The 22,690-nt window shown below is 38.7% G+C and overlaps 1 protein-coding gene across 16 annotated transcripts in view; it reads left to right on the plus strand.

The window, feature by feature from the left end:
* Nucleotides 1–22,690, plus strand: part of LOC123507349 (ankyrin repeat and zinc finger domain-containing protein 1-like) — a 360,722-nt gene that overhangs the window by 118,424 nt on the left and 219,608 nt on the right. The window lies entirely within an intron of this gene.

A 22,690-nucleotide genomic window follows, 5' to 3' on the forward strand; every position in this document is an offset into this window, starting at 1 on the left:
ATAGGGACATTCTGCTGCTTCTTCACCAAACACTTATCCTTCCCAAGCTGGAATATGGTTGTGAGATCTACCCTCTGCAACAGAGGCACAGCTTCGTGTGCTGGACTCTGTGCATCATGCTGGAGTCCGCTTGGCTACGGGTGCATTTCGGACATCTCCAATTCCTAGCCTGCTAGTGGATGCTGGTTTCTGGCCGCTCGACCTCCAGCGCCAGTCTTTGATGCTCCGGTGTTGGTTCCTGATACTGTCCCTTGTATGTCAATATTGCGGGACTCGCATTCGCAGGTATGTGTCACTCGACCTAGTCTTCCTAAACCTTTTGGCCTTCGTGTCGCCAGTCTCATGATGGACTTACCTATCGCTCCCACTCCTGTCTATTCTTTCCGACTTCCACGAGTTGGTTATTGGCAGCTTCTCGCTGTCTCATTATGCCCTCCTGCCATGGATGGCAAGACGGGTCTTCCACCAGCTCTGTCCCACACACGGTTTTTAGAACACTATTCTACACATTCTCATGCCATCCCTGTCTTTACTGATGGTTCCAAGTCCAATGCAGGTGTTGGGTTTAGTGTGGTTTTTCCCTCCTTCTACTGGACTGGTAACTTTCCTTCAGTGGCATCTGTTTTTACTGCAGAGTTGTCTGTCATAGTCCTTGCTTTACAGATAATTTTTACCCTCCCGCTTTCGTCTTTTACAATTTTTAGTGATTCTCATAGTGCTCTTACTGGTTTTATTAGCTCTGGAGTAGCTTTATCTGCTTATGAGAAAAGGATATTGTGTTTGGTTCTGCTGAGTCCCTGGTCACGTTGGTGTTCCCGGGAACGAACATGCAGATCGCCTTGCTAAAGAGGCAGCAAATCGCGCTCCACCCACTGCCCCTGTCCCGTTTTGAGATGTATTCCAGTACATTCGCCTGGCGATTGTTGCAAGATGGCAGAGGAGGTGGCAAACGAGTGTTGCCACCTCGAAAATGGGAGAGATCACCACTTCCATTCGCCATGACTGGACATGCACCCATATCCGTGACCGCCAAACACAGATTGTATTAGCACAGCTTCATATCAGTCACACATATCTTACACAGGGATATTTGTTGTCCAGGGACCCTCAACCCTACTGTGGTGACTGCCTGGTGCCACTTACGGTGCGGCACCTGCTTGTTTAGTGCCCTAGTTTGACTGACTTAAGGCACTGCTACCTCTACCAGTGTCGCAGTAAAGATAGCGTTGTCTATTGTCTCTCAAAGCTCCTTGGACCAGCGTGCCTGGCCCAAGGCCATGACGTTTTAGGTTTTTGGGAGAAGCTGGCCTTCTCCCAAAGCTGTAAATATTATTTTATTTTATTATATGTATTTTAGTTTTAGTTTTATTGTAGTTTTAGTTTTTAGTTACCTTTAATTTTCTTGTTTTTAATTGCTTCTAGTTTTTATAAACTACATTGTATTAATTAAAATATCGTAGTGCCGTCATATGACCGTTGCTGTTTGGCGCCAAAAATTTAAAATCCAATTCAATCCAATCTCTCTCTCTCTCTCTCTCTCTCTCTCTCTCTCTCTTTCGGGCATTTGAATTTGATGTAAAGGTAGGAACTTTTGCACTTTCATGTCATAAAATGCAAACTCAGATACAGTAATGCTCCGCTTAAGGAACGTTCGTTTAACGAATTTCCGTACTATATAAATTTAACGTACTATATAAAGTTTGACCAAAAAGTCCACATAACGTGCAACCACATCCGTTTTAGCGAATTTTCTGGGTTTGAATTTGCCAGGTGAGGGACCGAACGCGGTAGCTTCGCTGTGATTGGCTGGCTCCCGGCCTGTCTCTAGCGCTCCTGGAGCTGGATCCAAGATTCTTTAACAACGTCACGTCAGAGCAATCTCTTGAAGTGAAATGACATCCATGAACGCTTGGAGGGACGGTGACAAGGTTGCTCTGAGGTTGCTGGGAACACCACCTCTCAAGGTGGTGTTACTCTCTTATATATGCATATATGTTCACAAAACATTTCTATTAGCTTTTTACAAACCTTGCCCCCAAGAAAGGATTGTTTGTTTTGTAATGCATAAAGTTAAATCTTACATGGAATACCAAAAAATAAAGCCTGAGCCACAGACGAAGCGGGAGACTCGCGGCCACTTGGCCGCTTCTTCTTCTTCTTGTCGGCTGCTTCTTCTTCTTCTTGTGACCCTTTTGCTTGTGTGTTACTTTCATCATGGTGTTTATGTTTTCACTCCTCTATTGCCTGCTATAATGGATATCGTATCTTAGTATTCATGTACGGTCATGCCTTGACTCCGTGGCTCTGAGTGTTAGTGAATTATTAATGAAATACCGTGGTATTTCATTAGTAATTCACTATCACTCAGTGCCACGGAATTGAGGTTATCCTCATGGCATGAGCGTATATTAATACTAAGATATGATATCCATTACAGCAGGCAATAGAGTGGAAACAAATATCATGGGAAAAGACAACACGCAGGCTAAAAGGGTCACAAGTAGAAGAAGAAGCGGCCAAGTTGCCGCGAGTCTCCTGCTTCATCTGTGGCTCATCTCATCTCTGCTTTATTTTTTTGGTATTCCATGTAAGATTTCACTTTATGCATTACAAAACAATCCTTTCTTGTAAGTAAGGTTTGTAAAAAGCTAATACAAATGTTTTGTGAACATAAATGCAAGAATATGAGAGAATTTGTATGTAGCTCCTCTAACTTCCAATGACTCATATGACTTCATAAAAGTAATGGTACACCGGTGGCCCAATATGCTGCCAAACGTATGTATAATTTTTTTTTCTTTAACCCATGTGGTATGTTGGGGACCAGCCCAGAACGCATCCCCCCTTATTTCCATTATTTCCTATGGGAAAATTACGTCCACTTAACGAATTTTTGCTCTACGAACAGCTTTGACACCCCCTATCCTCTTTGTTAAGCGGAGTAATACTGTGTATGAAATGATGTGCAAGACAGGAAAAGAAAAAAAAATCACATATTACAATTGTAGTATTATGGATTTCTATAACAATTGGAATCTGGCCACTCTTATTAGCAATGAGATTCACATGACTTGGCCAACGAGTACAGTCCTGTAGAGGCAACCATGGGTGACACACACCAGTGCATTGCTCGAGGGGAGTATGTGAGGAGGCTTATGAACGTCGCTGTAAGGGATGGTCTCTGTCTCCCAGATCACTATCAGAATCACTACTGGAGTCTTCACTTTCTTCTGTCTCAATATAAAAAATCACTGTCTTCATTTTCATCACTGTCCTCAATGTCACTACCGAGTAACACTGACTTAACATCACTCGGAGTACTATTTCCTCCCTTCAGGTCATGGGGTTGCCAGATGTTGCCTCGAAATGGGAAAAGATGACCTATTGTGTGGGAACATATGTCTCAAGGCTCAAGGAGGCAAGTGAGAAAAGTTGCCAGATACCTCCACTTGCCCCAGGACCAATAGTGAGGGGGAGAGATTCAAACATTTAGCGCGGAAAAATCATGATTCCCGGAATGATCCCTGCCTCTCCACATGCGATGGTACAATCGTCCCGAAACGATCACTGTATACTAAGGGTTAACCCTTCATAATTTGACTTGGCATGGTTCTCTCTTTTGCTTGTATCCCACATTGCATTTTATAATTTCCTGATCCTTTGAGTCAATTTCTAGGACAACATGATAGATTTTTTTTTCCATTGGGCTATGATATTTGATGTTTGGTCAAGGCTCTGGTTCTTTTGTGAAAACCAAATCCAGCATTGATGGTTCTTCTTCCCCTCTATATCTTCATCCATTGATCCAATGTGTTTACCATTGCCAGTTATAACACTTCCTTCCCTAAGTGTCCAGCATGATTGTTTGTATCCATTTCTTCCCAATTTACATATTTACAGTTTAAATATCTCACAAACAGCACTCTTCTGTCCTTCCTTAACATATTGTCCAAGCAATTTAGCACTTCCCTTTTTATTTCTTTATGTACATCAAGCCTCCATGTATTAGTCTTTGCTGGCACATATGCAACTATGATAATCCTTTTTTCCCTCCCACTGATCCTAAATTTTATGCTTAAAACCTCGGCCAGTCCATCCCCATACTGTACCTCCTCCACGTGTATATCCTCTCATTATCACTACTCCTCTTGCTTTTCCCCTTTTGTCTATCCTCTAAACATTTTATCCTTGCTCTTTAAAATTAATTTGGATGTCTTCATTTAACCCTATATACCACATCCGGTCCTTTTTCCAATATATAAGCTCTCATTTCCCCGATATAAATCCATCTATATTTGTATATATGACTCTTAATGCTTTCCTTCCCCTTTTAAAACATACCATATCCTTAGCCTCATGTCTAGCACTCTCCAGTAAAGTTTTTTCTTCTTGTTCTGTCCTCTAATTTTTTTTTCCTTAGTTTCACTTCTCAGTTCTCTCTCTTTTTCCTTTTTTACTTGATTAATTTTTTAATCCAAATATTTTTATATTCTGCCTTACCAGCCAGCTTTCCAATCCTCACTAATATTTCTTTCACCCCCACTTGCGATCGTATTTTAACTTCCAGAGGTCTTTTGGTTCCCTCACTATATTTACCAAGTCAGCATAGTTCCTCTATTTCTTTCTCAAGACTGTTCTTCATCTTGAACCACTGATACAGTTTCCTTAAACATATCTATCTCTTTCTTCCTCACAAATTTCACAAGATTCTTTTTTTCTAGTTCATATATAACATTGCACTTCTTTTGTATTAACCTAGTTGTATTTACCTAGTTGTAAGATACAGGCCCACTCTCAGCTCGTACTGTCCCATTTCCATATCTACTTTTATCCTAGTTTTCCTTAAATTTGTGGGTTGTCTTGGCACACACAGTCTCGTCAGTAAGCTCATTTCTTGATGTCTCTTCTCTACACACACTCCTTTTCAATTTCTTTTTATGTTCTCTAGTGCCACCATTTTCAGGTGCTACGAGGTACCTGTCCACCTTTTCCAAAACCTTCTAATATTCAATACAGTGCTATCAGCTCACCTCTTTCCCTTTTTTTTTTTATTATTATTTTTTTTTTAGTGTTGGCAGGCCCAATTTTTTCAATGTCTACATAGCTATATCCTTTTAGACTTGCAGAAATTTTTGTAGCAGCTCTCTGAATCCTTTCCAGTTTCCTAATATCCTTCTTTAGACATTGTGACCACACTAATGATGCATATTCCTATCTTGGGCATATCATAGATGTTATCAGTATGCTTTTTTATTATCATTTCATCATTTATGTAGTTGAAGGCCATGTTTCTCCAGTGATATTGTTTATGTGCTTGCTAAATGTCAGATTGTTTGAAACAGTTACTCTGTAGTTTTTCTCCTCAGTTCTTATATTAAGTTTCTCTGTTCCCAAATAGTAGTATCCTTCTGTTCTTCTTGCACTTTTATCGAATGCCATCACACTGCATTTCTTGGCATTAAACTCCATGTTCCACCTTGATGATCATTCATGTATTTTTGGATAGGTCTTGGTTCATAGCATTACAGTCCTCTTCATGTGTTATTTTCCTCATGATTTTAGCATCGTCAGCAAATAGACTCATATAACCTGTTGCCCCTCTGCCATGTCATTTACATACATTGAGAATATTACTGGCACCAGCACTGATCCCTGCTTTTTTTACAGCTCTCAACTCTGATTTACTGCCTCTGAAAACTGTCCTCATTTCTGTACCTGTTGTCCTTATTAATGTAGATCCTCCTAGTCCTCGTATATTTTCGTTTCCAAATTAGTCTTTTGTGTGGTACTTTATCAAATGCTTTCTTGATGTCTAGATAAGTGCAGTCTGCCCATCAATCTCTTTCTTGAACTTTGCCACTTACTGTTGAGTAGCTTATGAGGTTGGTTACACACGATCTACCCTCTCTGAAATTGAATTCTCTCTCCATTATAGCCTTGTTGTTTTCAAAGTGCTTCACCCATCTTTTCTTGATAATCTTTTTCTTACATCCAACCCCTCCAACATATCCTTTACTTCTTCAACTGTTACAACAATTTCTTTCAAGTCTTTTCACTATCAGTCCTGAGTCTCTTTCTCTTAAAGTCAGTGAAAAACAATAGACCAATTTACTCTAATTTGATTTGAGGAGTATTAGGATTTTATAGATGCATTGAAGGCTCTAGATCACTGTAATGATATTCATTTTGCGTAAAAATGTACAGTAAATTAGATAAAGCATTTTTTTGTGGCCGAAATGTAATTTGACCTGTGGACGCTCTGTGATTGGCCATGACGTAGAAGGCTAGTAAACAAACAGCTATCAAAGCCCGCGTATTTCATTCCCTCCTGCCTCGTAAGTCGCCACAGTCATGTCCCAGGAAAAAAGACTGTATTATGTTTGCTTTGTGCCTCATTGCACCAACACCACCATCAAGACACCAGAGAAAAGGTTCTTGACTGCCCAGGAACAAGAAAATACGGAAACAGTGGTGGCTTTCTGCTCAACGGGACTTCCCTATGAATGAACATGCGTGCTACTGCTGTGAAGAGCAATGCTCCACACCAAAATAACACTCCATCGTCTGCTGCTGCTTCCCTTTCAAGTGATGAAGACCAAGACTCTGCTGAAGACTACATGCCATCCACAAGTGAGGAAAGTGAAGAAGAGGGAAAAAGTTTGTCACTCATCGTCACTAGAGACTATATTAGATATAACCCAATGTGTTACATTGGATTAGACAAAGAACACCTGGACATTGTAAATTTAGTGAGCAACAAAATTTGTTATCGTGAAAGGAAGCAGCTAATGACAAAAATTGATGTTGTGTCATTGTTGTTAATGAGGATCGCACAAATATCCCCAGTAACATTATTGCTGATATGTTTGGGATATATGTAGGTATGGTAAGCAGAATGGTATCACGTCACATACCAATAGTGGCTCATTTACTGGCCTCCTTCAGAGATGATAAGAAAAAGACTTCCACATGCATTCAAAGCTTATTACCATAATGTTGAATCAATTATTGATTGTTTTGAGATTGAAATTGAAAAACCATCCACTGCTATGATACAGAGTATGAGTTGGTCAGCATATAAAAACTGCAATACTGTAAAATACTTCATTTATGCTACCCCGGATGGACTAGTAAATTTTGTGTCAACAGGTAGACCTGGTAGGTGTAGTGACATGGAACTGTTGAGACAATCAGGCTACTTGGAATATTTAAGGGAAGGAACAACTGTATTGACTGACAGAGGATTTTAAAAAGTTGAAAGTGAGTTGGTTGCCCTGGGCTGCAAATTAGTACGTCCAGTGAGTGTTCGTAAAAATGAGAAACTATAAAAAAAAAATCTGTCCTGGATATGAAAGCAGTAGCTGCTCTAAGAATTCACATTGAGAGGGTTATTCGAAGGATCAGGTTGTTTAAGTTCTTCAGCATGCATGCATATGTCCCATCATCAATGGTTGACTTACTCAATGATGTGGTCAAAATTGCATGTGGGCTTATCAACACTCATGAAAGGATTGTGAAAGTTTAAAGTGAGTTACTGCATATACTTTATATCAATAATACATTAAATCCATAATAATACGCATGACAATACAGTAATGATACACATAAATTTTGACAATAAATATACAGTGGCCAATCTACTCCTTATTCCATTCCTCCAATATGGTGTAATTTTTATAGAAAACTGTACAGTACTAAAACAAATCAGCAAGAGATTCCAAGATCTGCATCTTGGTGCTGAGCACTATTAAAACAACTAATCCTTATTGCTGCAAACCCTTATTACAAATTCATAGTTCTTCCAGCTTTTCTACAGTTGTGTATGCAAAGCTACAGCTGCACTAAACTAACGTAGAAAATTATAAGATTTACATAGGTCTAAAAATACAGTTTTTTTCCCAGAATGATACACACCTCTTCAGGAGGTCAATGCAATATATCTCATCATATTTAATTTCTGATATAGATATGTGTTTGTTCTGTTCAAATTTAGGATCAGCAACACAGAAAAGAGCTTTTTGTTTCCTAGCCATGTGCATGACCATCTGTACCTGGGCTACATGTTTGGCTGCAGGAGTTCCATCTTTCTTAATATACCTAGTAAAACTCTTTTCACTTGTTGGGTACTTAACTTCAATTACAGCCATTCCATCTGATGTTATTCCATCTGGTGATGCACCCAAGACAGGAAAATCTCTATTGACAAACGTGTGTATGCCTGGTGCAGGTGTGAAGGCAGTGAGTGAGGAGGTGCAGAAGAGAGTTGGGGGGATGGAGAGAGAGGGTGTAGTAGTTTTGCACGTAGGTGGGAACGATGTCAGAGCAGGTGGGTCGGAGGAGTTAGTGGCAAGATTTCGGGAAATGTTAGGCAAGATAAGGGAGAGTGGTAGGAGGTGTGTAGTGTCAGGAATCTTGCCTCGTGTGTATGTTAGCAGGGAATGGTTGTCTAGGGCCATTGGTGTGAATAATCGGGTAAAAGGGATGTGTAAGCATGTGGGTGTCAGCTTTGTGGATGTATGGGATAGGTTCTATGGGCGTAGGGATTTGTATGCTAGGGATGGTGAGCATCTGAGTAGGAAGGGTATGGATGTGCTGAGTGGATGTCTGGAGGGGGGAGTTGGGATGGAGTGTAGGGGGTGAGGTAGCAAATGCATTCCAGAAGAAAGATGCTAGACATAAATTAGATAGGATAAACAGAGATAGTGAAAAGATTAGGAAAGATTTCCAGGTGCAAATAGGAGAGAATAAGATTAGGATTCCAAATAAGGAGACAGCATCCAGGAAGGTAGCAGGACTTCAATGTTTTTATGTAAATGCCAGGAGTCTTAGGAACAAGAAGGACGAGTTATCAAGTTATATAGTTGAGGAGGACTTAGATAACATAACATAACATAAGTAATAGGATAACAAAGGGCCACCAGGGCCCATCTAGGTTATCCTGTATCAGTCGCACAGCGACCTCGTCATCAGTACTTAAAGATACACTTAAAAGTACACAATACATTATATACTTCCTGCCATGATTTCTAGTCCTACTTTCCTCCTCTAAGGTAAAGAAAGATCTCACATCTATGTAGTTTGTATCTGTTTGTCACAGAGGCATGGGTAAATGAGGAAAAGTTTAGGGAAAATAGGAAAGAATATGAAGTGGATGGATACATTATGTATTTACACCAGAGAATTGGTAAGATAGATGGAGGAGTAGTTATTTATGTAAAAAAATCCTTCATTTCCAGTCAGGTTAATGGTATTAAGGTAGATAACAGAGTAGAGTCCTTATGGCTGGATGTTAGAGTAAACAAAAGTAAGGTTATTAGAGTAGAAGCTTTTTATAGACCACCTAACCAGTCAGCAGATGTAGACAACCTTATGGTAGATGAGATAAATAGGGGGTGTACTAGTCATAACATAACATAACATATAATATAACATAAATAATAGGATAACAAAGGGCTACCAGGGCCCATCTAGGTTATCCTGTATCAGTCGCACAGCTACCTCGTCATCAGTACTTAAAGATGCACTTACAAGTACTACACAATACATTATATACTAATTTTAAATATTTGGCCCACTAACAGGGCTAAGTCCTGCATCGAATTCCTCTACAATCTGTGATCCCCATACATGGGGATCATGTCTTGTTTAACTATTGTAAATTTCTTATAAAAACTATCATGCAGCGCTATACATAATTATAAATCTAATAAATTTAAGTGCTTATCTAATCTGTTTTTAAACATTGTCAAACTAGTGCTATTTACAACCCTTTCTGGCAATGCATTCCAGAAGTCTACCACCCAATGACTAAAGAAATATTTTCTTATATCTAACCTGCAGCCTTGCTTTCTAATCTTCCTGCCATGATTTCTAGTCTTACTTCCCTCCTCTAAGGTAAAGAAAGATCTCACATCTATGTAGTTTGTATCTGAGAACATTTTAAATAACTCTATCATATCCTCTTATACATCTCCTCTCAAATGAAAACATGTTTAATTCCTTTAATCTATCTCTATACTCCAGGCACTTTAATGCTGGTATCATCCTAGTTGCACTTCTCTGAACTGCTTCTAACATGTTGATATCCTGCCTATAATGGGGTGACCAGGCCTGTATGCAATACTCTAATTATCTTAGGGGATTTTAATCTTAAGTCAGTAAACTGGGAGAGGATGGTAGGAGATGCTAGTGAAAGTAAGTTTATGGAAAGTTTTCAGGATAACTATTTAGTGTAGATGGTAGATAAACCTACTAGGGGAAGGAAGGTTTTAGACATAGTACTAACAAATATTGAGCATTGTTTAAAGGAAGTTGAGGTAGGAGAGACTTTAGCAAACAGTGACCATCATATAATTAGATTTGTCATTAATTCCAGTAGGGATAATATAGTGAATAAGACTAGAGTCCCAAATTATCAGAAAGGCAATTATGGTAGGTTACCTCAGTTATTAGGAGAGGTAAACTGGGAAGATAGTTTTGGAAATAAAACTGCACAGGAGATGTGGGATATTTTTAAGGTTGTAGTAAAGGGTATAGTGATGCAGTGTATCCCTTACAAAGATATAAGGCAGAGAAACAGGAAGCCATTATGGTGGACTCACGAGATAGGTAGACAGATCAGAGAGAAGAAGAGGGCATATAGAGAGTTGCAGAAAAGTGGGAAGATGTAGATTTGATTAGGTACAGACAGGTCAGGGATGATTTGAGTAAGGTTATAAAAAAGTAAAAGGCAGGCAGAGATAAAACTAGCTAGAGCTGGGAGTAAAGATCCCAAAAATTATATAGTTATTACAAGGTCAGTGATAAAAGAAATAAGGATAGGATTGGACCACTCAGAAAAGATGGTGTAGTAGTGGATCAAAATGAAGACATAGTAGAATTATTGAATGAACAATTTTCTTCAGTATTTACTAGGAAAGAATAGGAAATCCTGTTACAAACAGTGCGACGAGTAGTTTAAGAGCTTTAGAAAATATTGATATAAAACCGGGAATTATTAGGAAATTTATTCTTGAACTAGACGATAGGAAAGCTAGTGGTCCTGATGAGCTACATGCCAGAGTACTTAGGGAGGGTGTAGACAGTATTTCTGAAGCACTTAAGTTAATCTTTGAAAGATCACTTAGGTTTGCTGAGATACCTCAGGACTGGAAGTTAGCTAATGTTACACCAATATTTAAAAAAGGTAGGAAGGATGATGCGAATAATTATAGACCGATCAGTTTAACTAGTATAGTATGTAAGATACTAGAGAAAATCATTAAGGGTAGTATTTGGGAGCATTTAAATGAGAATAGATTAATTAGAGATACCCAACATGGCTTTAGATCAGGGAGGTCCTGTCTTACAAATTTGCTCGATATCTTAGAATATATTACCAAGGAGTTAGATGATGGAAATAGCATAGATGTTATATATCTAGATTTTAGCAAGGCGTTTGATAAGGTACCGCATAGGAGGCTAGTGTACAAATTGAGACTACATGGGATAGGGGTAGGTTAGTTGATTGGATTAGTGAATGGCTTTCTGATAGGAAACAGAGAGTAGTATTAAATGGGGCAATGTCTGAGTGGAAGGAAGTGGTTAGTGGGTACCCCAAGGATCAGTGCTAGGACCTCTTCTTTTCTTGGTGTACATTAACGATTTAGATATAGGAATTAGTAGCAAAGTATCAAAGTTTGCAGATGATACTAAGATAGCATGTGCAGTACAGGGTGAAAAGGACAATTACAGAATATAACGAGACCTGGACAGGCTGATAGCATGTGCAGACAGGTGGCAGATGGAGTTTAATTTTAAACTATGAGATGGAGGGATGTTGGCTAGAGGCAGTAGAGGAGGGAAAGGATTTAGGAGTAGTGATAGACAGGACTATGAAATTTTCAAAGCAATGTTTAAAAGCAAGAAATAGGGCAAATAGGATCCTGGGTTTTATAAATAGAAATGTTAGTTATAAAAGTAAGGAAGTGGTGCGTAGCTTATATAATTCCTATGTTAGGCCCCATTTAGAGTATTGCATACAGGCCTAGTCACCCCATTATAGGCAGGGTATCAACATGTTAGAAGCAGTTCAGAGAAGAGCAACTAGGATGATACCAGCATTAAAGTGCCTGGAGGATAGAGATAGATTAAAGGAATTAAACATGTTTTCATTTGAGAGGAGATGTATAAGAGGGATATGATAGAGTTATTTAAAATGTTCTCAGATACAAACTACATAGATGTGAGATCTTTCTTTACCTTAGAGGAGGAAGTAGGACTAGAAATCATGGCAGGAAGATTAGAAAGCAAGGCTGCAGGTTAGATATAAGAAAATATTTCTTTAGTCATAGGGTGGTAGACTTCTGGAATGCATTGCCAGAGAGGGTTGTAAATAGCACTAGTTTGACAATGTTTAAAAACAGATTAGATAAGCACTTAAATTTATTAGATTTATAATTATGTATAGCGCTGCATGATAGTTTTATAAGAAATTTACTATAGTTAAACAAGACATGATCCCCATGTATGGGGATCACAGATTGTAGAGGAATTGCTGCAGGACTTAGCCCTGTTAATGGGCCAAATATTTAGAATTAGTATATAATGTATTGTGTACTTGTAAGTGTATCTTTAAGTACTGATGACGAGGTCGCTGTGCGACTGATACAGGATAACCTAGATGGGCCCTGGTGGCCCTTTGTTATCCTATTATTTATGTTATGTTATATGTTATATATGGGAATCACCTCAGCTCTTTTCCATTCTACTGGTACTATTCCATTTTCTATTGAGCATTTTGTAATGTTGTATATAGGACTTGCTAGTTCTTTCATAATTTTCCCAGTCCACTTCTTTACAGTTGAAATCTCCTTCTAATATCACTATTCTCCTTTCTTTAATGATTCTCGTTAGACTCCTTATTGTGTCATCTATCATGTCTTTATATTCTTGATTGGTCCATGATTTTTTTTGGTCGCACATATGTTACATTGATTGTTAACTCTTTTTTAATCAATATGCATCTTAACATACAGTACTTCTGCTTTTCCTTCCCCACATTCCACTTGGTTTATCACCATCTCCTTCCTTAACATTATCATGACTCCTCCTCTGTCTCTCCTCCATACATTATACCTATTATCCAAGTCTATTTTGATTCTCATTTAGTTTTGTTTCAGCCAGGCATACAATATCCAGATCTTCTTTCTTTATGTAATCTCTTAATTCTAATTTATTTGATAAAACCCCATCTATGTTCATATACATAATTTTTAGTCACTTGCCTTTATCACTTTTAGTTAAACCTGTTCCACTTTTTCCTCTTACTTCTCTTTTATATACCATTTCCTTATCCTGTCTCTTAGAATTCTCCAAAAAAAAATGCCTTTTTTTCCTTTTCTGACCTTTCATTATTTTTTCCTTTACTGCTGCTGCCAGTTTGTAGTATCTCTTCCTTTCTTCCCCATTTCAATTTTTTCTTTATATATATATATATATATATATATATATATATATATATATATATATATATATATATATATATATATATATATATATATATATCCTTGCAACCTTGTGTTTCTCTGAGTTTATTTGTTCCATATAATATTTCTTCTGTTGCTGCTTGTTATTTTAGTAGTATCTTAATTGGTCTCGCTGTTCCTTCTGCATATGGTCCCATTCTGTTTATTTCTTCTACTTCACCTAAGTTCTGCCTATCTTTGTCATTTAGATTTTTAGTAGGTCTTTGACTGATTTCATTTCTTTTTTTTTTTTCTCTTCTTGGTCTATTTTATTTTTTTTTCTTTTAGTCCAAATACGATTACACTCTTTTTTTTTTTTTTCCTGCAATTTCCCTAACTAGATTTTCTTTTGTCTTGAGGACTCATGTCATTTTGTTTGTCATATTTTCATCTCTTTCTTTTAGTTGTTCTTGAATCACCTCCTGAAAATCATCTTTATCTCTCTTATCTTAAACTCTCCATGCTTGTACTTCTTTTTTAATCACGTTCTGTACTCTTTCCTCTTTCCTTACTAGATATTTCAGCTTCTCTTTTTCTTTCTCGGCTTTACCGAGTCCTTCTTCCATCTGCTTCTTGTAGTTAGCTACTTCCTTTTTCAGTTCTTCGTTTTCCGCTCTTAGCCTAGCTTCGTTTTCTTCCACTTTTTTTTTTATCCTTTCTCAGTTTTTGAAACTCTTTTTCCTGTTCTTCATTCTCTTTCATTCCCATACTCTCCTTTATCCATTTATCTAGTTTACTTTCAATAGTCAGCACTCTCTTAAATAGTTAAGTATTTGCCATATCAAAACCTTCAAATGCACTTACTCCCTCATCAACATAGTCATCTTCTTTTATTCTATCTTTATTCTCATACCTGCATTTAGATGGAATCTCTTCTTTACTGATGATTCTCTAACACTTGATTTCATGAAAAAAGAGTCTACACGACTTGCCCAAGCCACTGCAAATATTATACAACAGGTACTGAAGATCAGCTGATTCTCAGAGCGACACCACTGCATCCTTCCTCGATCGCGTCTGGTGTGGATGTGTGTGTGTGTATTTACCTAGATGTATTTTCCTAGTTGTATTTTTACAGGGCCTGGGCTTTATGCTCGTGTAGCAGGTCTCAATATCTACACTTATCCAATTTATCTTTAAAACTATGCCCACTCGTTGCTAACACCACTTCCTCACTCAAATTGTTCCAAGTCTCAACACATCTTTGTGGGAAACTATATTTTTTGACATTTCTCAGACATCTTCCCTTCCTTAGTTTCTTACAATGCGATCTTGTGCTTCTAATGTCATATTCTTCTCTCAGGATTAGTTTCTCATTATCCACTTGATCCATTCCGTTAATCAATTTATAAAGTTGTATCAGATCCACTCTCTCTCTTTTCTGTTCCAGGGTTGGTAGATCCATAGCTTTTGGTCTCTCCTCAAATGTCATCCCTTTAAATTCTGGAACCATTCTTGTATCCATTTTTTGTAGTCTCTCCAATTTCCTTATGTGTTTCTTTTTATGGGGGTCCACACAACTGCATATTCCAATCTAGGTCTTATTTTAGTACTTATCAATTTCTTCACCATTTCTTTGTCCATATAGTGAAATGCTAATCCTATATTCCTTAGCAAATTGTATGTCTCTCTGAAAACTCTATCAATATGGCTTACCGGTTGATTGTTTTCTTCCATCGTCACTCCCAAGTCCTTTTCCTTTTTTACTTTTTCTAGTTCTACTCCATCTCCCATCTTATAGGTTCCCACTGGTCATCTTTCACTTTTTCCCATTTCCATGACATGGCTTTTATCCACATTGAATTCCATCTCCCATGTTTTACTCCATCTTCCTGCAGTATTTCACAATACTCTTTTTGTTTTATGACTGCACAGTTTCGCATCGTCTTCAAACAGATTTACGTAGCTGTTCACTCCGTCTGGCATGTCGTTTATATATATGAGAAAAAGTATTGGCACCAACATTGACCCCTGTGGCACTCCGCTATCTACTGCTCTCCACTTTGACCTCATATCTTTAACTACCGTCCTTATTTCTCTCCCCCTCAATTAATTTTCCATCCATCTCAATGTGTTTCCTTTTAAGCCACCCTTCTCCTCTAACTTCCATAGTAATCTTTCATGTGGCACTTTATCAAACACCTTTTTTAAATCTAAATAAATACAATCAATCCATCCCTCTCTCTCTTGTACTTTATCAACTATTCTAGAATAGAAAATCAATAAATTTGTTACACACGACTGACCTTTTGTAAAACCAAATTGGCTGTTTGATAATAATTTGTTGTCTTCAAGAAACTCAATCCATTGTTTCTTTATTACTCTTTTACACATCTTGCATATTACACTAGTTAGTGATACCGGTCTGTAATTTTAAGATTTTTCCTTCCTTCCACTTTTATATAGGGGAACCACCTCAGCTCTTTTCCATTCTTCTGGTACTGTTCCATTTTCTATTGAGCATTTTATGATGTACTGTATATAGGACTTGCTAGTTCTTCTCTACATTCTTTTAATATTCTGCCTGAGACTTATCTGGTCCCATTGCCTTTTCCTCATTTAATTCTGTCATCAACTCTTTTATTTCAAGCTTGGTTACTTTAATCTCTTTCATATGGACAGTCTCTCTATTACCCTGTGGTCTTTCAAATTTGGATACCTTAGTAAAGACCACCTGAAATTTACTATTTAACAGTTCTTCCATAATTTTTGGGTCTTCCACCATCCTGTTCTCCCCTTTTAACCTTTCTATTGTTTCTTTTTGCCTAATTTTTCCATTTATGAATCTGAAGAACAATTTTGGTTGTTCCTTACATTTTTCGACAATGTCCTTTTCATAGTTCCTTTCTTCTTCCTTTCTCACCTTATCATATTCATTTCTTGCTGTTTTGAAGTTTTCCTTATTTTCTGGATTTCTGGTTCTTTTCAACCTTTTCCATGCTCCATCTCTTTTCTCCTTTGCCCTAGCACACCTTGCATTAAACCAATCTTTCTTTACTTCTTCTAAGGTCTATATTTCGGGACATGTTCCTTGACTCCTGTTTGTGTGTATTTACCTAGTTGTAGTTTTACATCTGGGCTTTATGTTCTTCCCGTCTCCATAACTACACTTATCCAATCTTACTTTAAAAGTATGCACACTCGTTGCAGACACTACTTCTTCATTCAAACTGTTCCACGTCTCAATACATCTTTTGGAAACTATACTTTTAATATCTCTTCACATCTTCCTTCCTCAGCTTCTTACTATGCGATTTTGTGCTTGACTGGCATATTCTTCTCTCAGGATCAGATACTCATTGTCCACTTGGTCCATTCTGTTTATCAATTTACAAACTTGTATGAGATCTTCTCTCTCCCTTCTCTGCTCCAATGTTGGAAGATCCATAGCCTTTAGTCTCTCGTCATATGTCATCCCTTCAAGTTCTGGGACCATTCTTGTAGCCACTTTTTGTAGTCTCTCCAGCTGTGCTTGTGTATTTACCTAGTTGTATTTACCTAGTTGTTTTACAGGGCCTGGGCTTTTTGCTTGTGTGGCCCCGTCTCCATATCTACACTTATCCAATTTTTCTTTAAAACTATGTACACTGCTGACACCACTTCCTCACTCAAACTGTTCCAAGTCTCAACACATCTTTGGAAACTAAATTTTTAACATCTCTCAGACATCTTCCTTCCTCAGTTTCTTACTATGCGATCTTGTGCTTCTAATGTCATATTCTTCTCTCAGGAGTAGTTTCTCATTATCCACTTGATCCATTCTGTTAATGAATTTATAAACTTGTATCAGATCCCCTCTCTCTCTTCTCTGTTCCAGTGTTGGTAGATCCATTGCTTTTAGTCTCTCCTCATATGTCATCCCTTTAAATTCTGGAACCATTCTTGTAGCCATCTTTTGTAGTCTCTCCAATTTCCATATGTGTTTCTTTTTCTTTCTCTGCATATTCCAATCTAGGTCATATTTTAGTACTTATCAATTTCTTCATCATTTCTTTGTCCATATAGTGAAATGCTAATCCAATATTCCTTAGTAAATTATATGTCTCTCTGAAAATTCTATCAATATGGCTTACCGGTTGATTGTTTTCTTCCATTATCACTCACAAGTCCTTTTCCTTTTTTTACTTTTTCTAGTTCTACTCCATCTCCCATCTTATAGATGTGTGTGTGTGTGTGTGTGTGTGTGCGTGTGTGTATTTACCTAATTGTATTTACCTAATTGTAACATACGGGAAAAGAGCTATGCTCGTGTTGTCCCGTCTCCATATCTATTAATGTCCAGCTTTTTCTTAAAATCATGAATATTCCTTGCGTTGACCACTTCCACGTCTAAACTATTCCATGCTTCCACCCTTCTATGAGGAAGCTATATTTTTCACATCTCTCCTATAAGTGGCCATTTTAGTTTTTCCCATGCCCTCTCGACATTCTTCCATTCCACATACACAGATCTTCCCTATCCATTTTTCCATGCCAATCATCACTCTGTATATTGCTATCAGGTCTCCCCTTTCTCTTCTGTTTTCCAGGGTTGGAAGTTGCATTCTTTTCAGTCTGTCTTCATAAGTCAAATCTCTTAAGTCAGGCACCATTTTGTTGCAGCCCTCTGTACTTTCTCTAGTTTCCTTATGTGTTTCTTTAAGTTCGAGCCCACTGTATTGTTGCATATTCAAGCCTCGGTCTTATCATTGCAGTAATTATTTTCTTCATCATTTCTTCATCTAGATATACGAACGCCACTCTTATGTTCCTCAATAAGTTCAATACTTCTCCAATTATTTTGTTTATATGTCTCTCTGGCGATAGGTCATTGGTAATTGTCACCCCAAGGTCTTTTTCTTCATGACTGGTTTTATGTCTTCATTTCCTATCTTGTACATACTCCTGATTCTTCTTTCACTCTTGCCAAACTCTATTTTCTTGCATTTTGTCGTGTTGAACTCCATTTGCCATGTACAGCTCCATTTCCATATTCTGTCCAAGTCTTCCTGGAGTAGTTCGCAATCTTTGTCACATCTCACTTTTCTTAACAATTTTGCATCGTCTGCAAATAGGCTCACATAACTGGACACCCCATCCACCATGTCATTTATGTAGACTGCGAACATTACTGGTGCCAACACTGATCCCTGTGGAACTCCACTCTCCACCAATCCCCATTCTGATGGTCTGTCCTTAATTATTGTTCTCATTTCTCTTCCTACCAAAAGTCTTCCATCCATTTTAGTAAACTGCCATGCACTCCTCCTACCATTTCAAGTTTCCAGATCAGTCTCTGGTGTGGTACCTTATCAAAGGCCTTTTTAAATCCAGATATATTCCATCAGCCCAACCATCTCTTTCCTGTATTACATCTATCACCCTCGAATAGTAACATATCAGGTTTGTCGTGCATGAACGCCCTTTTCTAAAACCAAATTGACACTCACAAAGTATGTCATTTTTCTCCAAGAAGTCTGTCCATCTAGTCTTCACCACCCTCTCACACATCTTAGCTACCACACTTGTAAGTGACACTGGTCTATAGTTCAATGGGTCTCTCTTGTTACCTGATTTATAGATTGGGACAATGTTAGCTCTTTTCCAGTCTTGGGGCACTACACCTTCCCTTAATGAGGCATCAATTACTTCACAAACTTTTTCTGCCAATTGCTCCCTGCATTCTCTTAAAATCCATCCTGATACCCCATCAGGTCCCACAGCTTTTCTCACTTCTAAACTCCCCATCATGTTCTTGATCTCCTCCACAGTTACTTGAAACTCCTTCATAATCCCTTTCTGTTCCATTACCAGTGGTTTGTCAAAAGCAGTCTCCTTTGTGAATACCTTCCGAAAGCATCCATTCATAGCCTCTGCCATTTCCTGGGATCTTCACTGCATACTCCATTTACTTCTAAACTTTCAATACTTTCTCTATTTTTGATGTTGTTGTTCACATGTCTGTAAAAAGCCTTGGTTGGTCTTTACATTTATCAATTATATCCTTTTCTTGTTTCTTTCTTTCTTCTCTTCTAATCAACACATATTCATTTCTTGCTCTTTTGTAACTTTCCCACTGCTTAATCCGTCTTTTCCTTCTCCACCTCTTCCATGCATCCTCTTTTCTTGTTCTAGCCTTTTCACATCTATCGTTAAACCAGTCCTGCTTTCCAACTTCTCTATGTTGTCTTATTGGTACAAATTTTTCTCACCTTCTTTGTATATTTTTATAAATTCCTTCCACTTTTCATTTGCTCCTTAGCACTCTTGAATTTCATCCAATTTGTCTCTTGAAAGAATTTCTTTAGGTTTCCAAAATCTGTCTTGGCATAATTCCATCTTCCCACTTTATATTCTTCATTTCTTCTAGATTTCTCTTCGTCTATCACCTTGAACTCCAAAACTGCATGATCACTCTTTGCTAAAGGGCACTCCACCCTCATCTCCTCAATGACCATTGGCTCTGTACTAAAGACCAAGTCCAGTCTTGACGATGCTCCCTCTCCTCCAAACCTAGTATCTTCTTTGACCCACTGAGTTAACACATTTTCCATTGCCAGTGTCAATAGTGTATTTCCCATGTTGTCTCTGATCCTTCCATTGACCAGTCCTCCCAACACACCTCTTTACAATTAAAATCTCCCATCATTATAGTTCGTTCACAGCCACCCAACATTTCTTCCAGACATGTTCCTGTATCACTTATCATTTCTTCATATTCCTGTACTGACCATGCATTTGTCTTAGGTGGTACGTACACCACTATGTAGTGCCTCTTTTTCCTTCATTAGTTTCTGCTCTGATCTTTAGCACTTCTGCCTTTCCCATACCTTCTTTCACTTGATCCACCTTTATATCTTTTTAACCAGCAACATCACTCCTCCTCCCATCTTACCTACTCTATTTCTTTTCCAAACATTATATTTCCCTTCTCCAACCATCATCAGGTCTTCTCCTCTCTCAGTTTTGTTTCAGTAAGACCCACAATATCTGGGTTCTTGTCCCTCAAGTAATCGTTGAGTTCTAAAATCCCGATATCACTCCATTTATGTTGGAATACATTACATTCGCTCATACGTAAGTTTCTTTAGTCCTTTCTTGCTGTACTTTTCTGGGTTATGAACCACTTCCTCAGTCTCATATCCAAGATTCTCCAGAAAAACTCTTTCTTCTCCTCTTCTGTCCTCTCTTCATTTTTTTCAAAGCCTCCTTTCTCAACTCATTTAACATTTCTCTTTCCTTTTCACCGAGATCTCTTCTCAACCAAATCTTCCTTGTTGTTTCCTGCTGGGCTAGCCTCCATGACTTCTCCACCAATTCATCTACATCCTTTTGTGACTTAAGTTTGATTCTTATTGGCCTCATACCTTCTCTTGTGAACTTTCCAATTCTATGTGTGTGCGCATAATGATAATAATGATAATAATAATAATTATAATATGGTTTATTATGAATTACAGTACATACATACTGAAAATATACATATGGAGATTGGGGGGACACTTAAGATTAGAACATTAACTTAGTTGTTTATGGCTTCCACTTTGGTGGGGATTGCACTGTGTTGGTAATGGTTGGTCGTCATGGCCCTAAGTGGTCTGACCACATTTGTGTGACGTGTGGCATGGGTTGGTTGGGATGCGTTTGGCGGGAGGAGGTGTCATAACCATGGGTAGCGCAGCCTGATGAGGGCTGCTTGGTGTCCGGTAGCCAGTGTGGAGAGATTGAGGGTAGTTAGGGCATGATCGTAGTTTGTGTAGGCAGGGCGGCCAAGAATGATCCTGTATGCCCTCTTTTGCACATCATCCAGTTGTTGCAGTTGAGTGGAGGTGAGGGAGGAAGACCACACTGGTGAGGCATACATAAGCCTGGGCAAGATAAAGGTGATGTATATCCCCTTTAACTCATCATTTGGTGTGCCCAGTGACTTAAGTCTGCATAGCATGTGGAGTCTGTAGGCTGTCAATCTCGCTGTGGCAGTAACGTGTAACTTCCATGTCAATTGGTCGTCCACTGTGACCCCGAGCAGCTTGGCCGACTGAACCACTTGGAGAGGATGAGGACCCAGGGGGAGGTGGGGGGGAATAGTGCCGAGGAGGTGCAGATATGCATTATTACAGTTTTGGTGTGATTGATTGTCATCCTGCTCTCTGCTGACCATTCCTGCAGGCTGTTCAACTTTGTTTGAAGTGCTGAGTAGTCTGGGTTTTTGTTGTCGATTGGCACACCCACGGTGCAGTCATCCACATACTTCCAGCTATGAGGGGTGTTTATCAGAGTGTCATTAATCAGTATCAGGAAACAGAATGGACCCATATTGGTGCCCTGAGGGACTCCACACGTTAGCTGTTGGTAAGAGGATGTGTGTTTCTGAAAACGTACAGCTTGCCACCGTCCTGTGAGGAAGTTAGCCAGCCATGCTGTCAGGTGAGAGGGAAGACCCAGACTGATGGCTTTGTTGATGACAACAGTGTGGTCAACCAAATCAAAAGCCTTCCTGAAGTCCACAAAAGCGACTGCTAAAGAGGTGTTTCGTTTGTCTAGGTGACTGTGAATGAAGTCAAGGAAGCTGATTAGGTAGTGAGAGGTTGAGGTGGCTCTGATGTTGCCAAATTGCTATATGTCGAAGGAGTTACTGATTTTGTTGTATGCCCAGTCAAACAAAGTCTTCACATATGAGGCTAGGGATGGGTGTGATAGCAACTGGCCTGAGGTCATTGAGTGACTGTGGGCTGGTAGTTTTAGGGATGGGTGTGACAAATGTTTTCCAGTCAATAGGGCATTAGTACTGAGCTGAGAGAGAGATGTATTTATTATTGAGCAGAGAGGAGTGGCTAGTTCTGGGGCAAATTCTTTGTAAATCTTAATGGGTAGGTCAGTAAGAGTGGTAGACCAAGGCTTGAGTTTAAGAATTCTCTTGTAAACATCCATCACTTGGACAGTAGGAGGAGGGGAGGGAGTGTAGGGAGACTTGAGTAGAGGGGTGGGAAGACATGGGTCTTAGATCACCTTTGCAGTGATAGTAAATCCTGTCGTCGTGAGTTGTAGGAAGGCAGCATTTGCTTTTAAGAACGTTCATATCTCTTGGACGGTGAAGAGCATTGACATGAGAGCAAGTCAAGTCATTGTGCACATACATGTGACATCCATCTTTGGAATGAAAATGAGGATAGAGAAAGTTAGGAGAGAGCAGAACAGGTGCTACG

This window comes from Portunus trituberculatus, chromosome 22 (assembly GCF_017591435.1).
Source record: "Portunus trituberculatus isolate SZX2019 chromosome 22, ASM1759143v1, whole genome shotgun sequence".
Classification (NCBI taxonomy): domain Eukaryota; kingdom Metazoa; phylum Arthropoda; class Malacostraca; order Decapoda; family Portunidae; genus Portunus; species Portunus trituberculatus.